This window comes from Notolabrus celidotus, chromosome 6 (assembly GCF_009762535.1).
Source record: "Notolabrus celidotus isolate fNotCel1 chromosome 6, fNotCel1.pri, whole genome shotgun sequence".
Classification (NCBI taxonomy): Eukaryota; Metazoa; Chordata; class Actinopteri; order Labriformes; family Labridae; genus Notolabrus; species Notolabrus celidotus.
This window is the reverse complement of record NC_048277.1, coordinates 24,747,185-24,753,348: the sequence shown is the minus strand read 5'-3', so window position 1 is coordinate 24,753,348 and position 6,164 is coordinate 24,747,185.

Genomic DNA, 6,164 nt, shown 5'->3' with positions numbered 1-6,164 from the left:
GTCAGTAATCAACACTCATTTTCCTGCATACATCCCTTCAACAAACCATCAGATATATAACTATTTACATAAGAACTAGGGGAGCTTAGATTTATGTTTTATTCTCTAAGAAGTGGGAGGGTTAATACCTTGTTGGTGGAGTCATACAAAATCCACTCACACTGGGGTTATAAATTAAATCCACTTATTCAGAATTTGATAAAATGTGTCCTTTTGGATCCTCAGAGAGTAAGTCAACTTCTCCATTTTAAATATTTCCAAAATGATTTCAAACCAGTCATCCACTGTTGGTGCTGCTGGTTTAAGCCACTTTCTGGTGATTGATTTCTTACTGCCTGCCAAAAGCACTTGCAGCAGCTTTATATCACTCCTCTCTTTCAGACACAGAACATGACCCAAGTACAGAGCCTCAAAGGTCATGAGTACTTGAGTCTCAAACACCATGCCAAGTGTCTTGTGGATATCATTCCAAAATATACTCAGTTGAATGAAACATTTTTAAAGCACGTCACCTCCACCTGGAGAAACTCAGCGCTCCACTGATCTTCTCCCCCGCAGCTCACCTTGCAGGTTATTGCTGTGAATGTGACACCTGATTAAAGCAAGATTAAAACATTTTGTCATGGGCAGTGACCCGGTACATTGAGATGTCAGGCTCGCATTGATGAGAGGCATTAACATATAGAATGAAAGAAGGGCATTTAAAGGAGAGCTTAATGCATTGTGCTGAAAATCTATTAAAAAAAAGCAGTAATGCAGCACAATCCAGCGTGACCTTGAATAACATTTCATCCAGCTGTGTTTAAGAACGCACAGTGGTGGTTTATGCTTTACCAGAAGAGGGTGCCATTTGATCAGTGAGAGGCACAGACTGTAAATCATAGTGGGTAGTCATGTAATCCTATCAACAGACCAGTAAAACCAGTCTGAGTGACAGATCAGGGTCGTCTAATTGGGTGTATAAAAGCATTTAAAAGCAGAGCAGTGTGAGCAACGAAGAGAAGAAAACAAATCAGTCAACAGAATAAGCTGCTTTAATCCTACAAAGGAGAAATTCACAGATCAAGCTTTTGGCTGAGAGTTATAGTGAACAGCAGGATAAAGACGTGAAGTGAATTAAAATAATAATCTAGGAAGGCAAAAAGAAGAAACACATATGTAGTCTGTATCAGCCCAAATAAGATGCATAAAAGAAGGTTAAAATCAGCTCCCAGTGGCCTTTCTCATGATAGTGGACGACAGATATAGTATTGTCTCATAGGTTGTTGTGAAACTACTGCATGAAAGGGACAGCACAACAGTGCTTACTTGGGGAAACAGCCCACACTGATTTGGACTTTGATAAATTGGATTAAAAGGCAACAGTTTTAGTGGCTCTGAAAGACATGCCATCAACAAATTAGTTCCAATTATAAAACCACAACAACTAACTGTGGTAGTTGTTGTCCACATATTTCAAATATTTAGCACATCTGAAATGAAACTTACATAGAAGGGGTCCCCAGCCAACACACAAAATGACTGCTACTTATAAAAATGGCTACTTCCTGGTTAAACCACATTGCTATCAGCAAGGGTACAGTTCAACTGATTGTTTAAGCTGTTAAAAATGTAAACACCTGTCGTTCTATTTAGGCATACACATTCAAAACAATTCAAGATAGAGTTTGTCTTACAATGGTTGCCTCCAAACTAAATATTAAAAACAAAACTTGTCCCCACCCTAAGGTCCTACTTGGTACAGTCCACAATGCCGAGTTTGGTGCATTCACCTGCGCGTTTTTTTCTGAGCATCAGGGAGGTTAACTCGGACAGAGTAGTGCACAATAAAGAAAAAAGAAACAGAAACACTTGAATGATACAATTCTAAAATAATGCAAATCTACGTATTCAAGAAAGTAAGGAAGATTCGGTGAAAGTCCCAAGCTAAGTCTTTTCTGGAAGGGCGTCCATGCTTCCTTGAGCACTGTCTTTAACACTCAAGTACCTCTGAGTTTTGATGTTCTATACCTTGGCCTTGTCTCTTTTTTGGAACATAGAAGCGAGATTAAGCTGCTACAATTACTCTTGGTGGCAAGTAAGAAAACAATTACAAGTAGATAGTTAAGCCTGATTCAGCCTTCCCTAGATGATTGGATTGGAATAACTCTTGAGATATTTAGGATGGAAAAATTGACCTATCAATTAAGAATCCAAATGGACCAATTTTACCAAATTTGGAACCACTGGATTATTTTTGTTACCCCCCAAAGAGCAGATTTTATTTGATCTCACTGGTAATATTGTTTTGTAATTTAACTATTTAATTTCTGTCTGGTTATTGACGTTTTTGACAGCAGCGGCAGGTGACCACCCTGGTTCTTTTTCATAGTTCCATGTACACTGTTCTATCTTTGATTAAGCTGTAACAGAGTTATTTTTAAGTGAATAAGTGAGCCTTATCTGGCAGAGTTTAACCTGAGCAAATTGTCAGGTCCATAAGAGGTCATTGTGTATCCACTATTATTGTTTCTTTTTCACCATTGCTGGGAAATTGAAGTTATCAGAGAAGTGTGGACACCATAATGGATGAACAAAATCTGATCCATGGTCTACGACCTTACCTTCTTTGGACTCTTATTCCAGGATGGCTGATGTTGTGTTTTTTCAAAAGAAACAAAACTGGAAGGACTTTTGATTTTACTTTTACTAATGTTGCTATACTGTTGTATCTGCCTGTCCATTCCAATTGAAGATACATTATTTTGATTTGAAAGTTAAGGAAGAGAAGATAAGTTAGATAGTCATGCATGTCTTTATCATCTAAACTCCCCAAAATTGAATGCATTGGCTTTCACTGATGTCAAGTTATTTAACTGATTAATCCTTAGAATTAAAACTTGAGGTTTGCTTGACATTCAATCATGACAATTATTTCTTCAACATCTTTTTAGATGTAGTTATGAAACCAAAGCTTTGCTCTGATGGTTTTGACATCAGTTCAACATCTATGGGACGTAGAAGGTGGGTGTCAAACCATCATTGGGTTTTGACTAATCACCAGTTGTATATCCAACGAAAAGTCTGTGTATGTCAATGTTGGAGGTTCACATTGAGTCCAGCTGGGTTTTGATATCAACCTGTTTAAATGGAACCAAAGTCAACATCCAACCAATTTTGAAGTTTGACGTCAACCTTATGTTGTGTTTTGATGTCAATCTGATTAACTATCCAATCAAGATGTATTTTTTGCAGTTAGAGGTTAATATCAAGTCAATGTTGAGTTTGAAGTCAAACGATTTTCATGCCCAATTAAATTCCAACAACTTTCCTAATTTCAAGTTCACAATTTCTTTTAATTTTAATTTTTACCTCATATTGATGTCCAGTGCAAGCTGGGTATCCTGTTCTGGAAGTTTAACATGGCTGCCAGGGTATTTACTCAGTTGATCAAATACTTGCTTTCTCCCTCCAGACGATATCTTTGGCATACTTGAGGAGCGAATAACTGTTCCCATTGATCTGGGACAGTGCAGTAGCAAAGCATTTGTGATGACAGCACTTATTATAATGGACAAAAAAAAGAGTCCAAATACAAATGTTTGTGTAAACTGCAACAAGAGTAACACTTTAATAATGAACCAAGAGTACTACGTCTCCCTCTACCTGCTTTATCCTTTGGATTGAGAAGCTGTTTGGCTCTTAACTCAACCAACAGCTTACATGTAAGAGTTTGAGGCAATTCAAGTTACATTTTTTTCCAAAAGCTAAAAGCAACAGAAGAGGCCAGCAGCAGAATGTTTAAACATCTTCTGCACTAAAACCCCACAGGTCCTTACATAACACAAAGGCCAAGCTCACAGACAACTTTCAAAGCTTCTGTAATATCTATGAGCTGAGTGTGGCACTTAGGAATGATTGCGGCTGAGTGTGCTTGTTTCTGATAATAAGGTGTCACAAATATGTTGTTTAACATTTATACTTTTTCCTGATTTTTACACAAAAAACAAGAACTCAGTAAGAAAAATGATGTCATCAGGAGATCAGCTATCTGAAGTTGTACCATCCTCTTAATAGAGTCTGTCTGCCCACCATTATGGCTGTTTGAATCGATTCTGCATTTCTGCAGCCTCTCACTATAGATGGGTCGCCCAATACATACAGCCTAGGACAGAATTCAAAACCGTCTCTTGTAAACTCTTTTAAGCAGTTGTGAATTTGTTGTATTTGATTTTGAAATAAACTCAAAATTTGTATATATATATACATATATATATATATATATATATAAGATCAGTCCAAGGTCTATGAGTTCATTGTCTTAGTGTCACATTTAAATTCAGTGCATGCTGGCAATCTTGCTCTGGAAGCTTCACATCACCTGATATTTACTCAGTTACATACTTGCTTACTCTCCTCAGAAGATATCGTTAGAATATTTGATGAGTAAATAAATGTGTTCAGTCCGTTGCTTTGGGGCTGTAAAGTAACATAACATTTGTGTTGGCTGCACTCCATTAAAACCAATAGTAGACGTGTGGATGGTTTGAGAAAATCAGTCTCTATTACAACCAACAGGTGCTAAATAAAGAATCATAAAATTAGTTGGAATAGCATATTTTAACACAAGACATAACATTAAGTCAAAAAAGAGCAAATTCTGCATAGATGTTGTTTTATTAACGGTCTAAGTAACTGCAGTCTCCACTTTACTTGGCCAATTGTTCCTTCTGTAACGTTCTTCTCTGGTAGAGAGACAAGTCAAAGTTCTCATCGTAATCTTTGTACGCAGATGTCTTGCTTCTCTGTATCCCAAACCCAGTCAGCTCCACCTCACATATTTTAGATCCTCTCAACCATAGAATACAGTCTGTGCCGCCAACTCATTAGGAAAGTTCTCAGAGTATAAACTCAGTTTAGATCAGATATTAATCAGTTGTCCCTGGAAATACCTCCTACAAACGCCCTGCAAATGATCAGCTCAAGGTTTAAATACTTAAGAATCAACATTACTAAATTATTTTATTCTTCTTGAGGAAAATTTTTCTAACAGTTCCAACATAAAAAGTTAAATCTGATCTGCTATGACGGAGCAGCCTACCCCTGACTTTAGCAGGGAGATTACAATCTATGATGGAATGAGGATTTTGGAGCAATAAAGTCATCCTCCTACTGTGCAAGGCTTGGCCTCATCCATTCAAAGTTCTTCATAGCATCCATTTCAGCAAAGCTAGATTATCAAAGATTTACCCAAACCTCTTTGATATGTGACAGATGTTCCCAGGCACCATCAGACTGGACTCACATGTTCTGGTCATGCCATAGTCTGGCAGAATACTGGAGTCTGGCAGAATACTGGAGGGTCCTTTTAGATGTTATACCTTGGATACTGTTACTTAGTCTAGACCCAACCCCACGAATTGCCATCTTTGGTATCCCCGGAGAAGGTGTCAAAACAAAATGCCAAACAAAATAATGTCATTTTATGTCATTTTATGTCATTTTATGTCATTTTATGCAGCAATGTCCCCCCCCCCCCCCCCTCTAGCACATCCTAGATGTGAATTCGTGTATCTATATATGTCTATCTGTGCGGTGTCCTTGAGTGCCGAGAAAGGCGCCTTTAAATAAAATTTATTATTATTATTATTATTATTATCCTGGCTGTGAGACCTCATGTCATTTTTGGAATTGGAAAAGATTAAATTTGATGTCCGTGGATCATCCGAAAATTGTAAAAATACTGGCAGCCTCTCATCTCTCACTCCAAAACACTTGTGCAGATTGAATAAAATTTGGTTACAACAAAAAAGTTCTCATTGTAGTGCGCCTGGATTTTTCCATCAAAACTTTGGGTTTTGAAATGAACTCCCTTCATTTCCAACCAAAATGCAGCACCTCTACAATGCTGACTTTAAGGTCCACCTGCTTTTTGTACCTGATCAAGTTCAGTGTCCACTTAATTAAAAAAAATAAATAAACCAAATTCTGTCGCATTAAGATTGATGTAAAAATCAATGTTCTGGGTTAGGTGGGATCTTAAGGATGTTTTTGTTATTGTGTTATAACATCATCCACAGAACTCTGTTCCAACTACTACATGTCACAAAACCTACTCTGTGTTTGTCTGTGCATAAAATATATATATATATATATATGATATCAACTTGCTCTCCATACCTTTC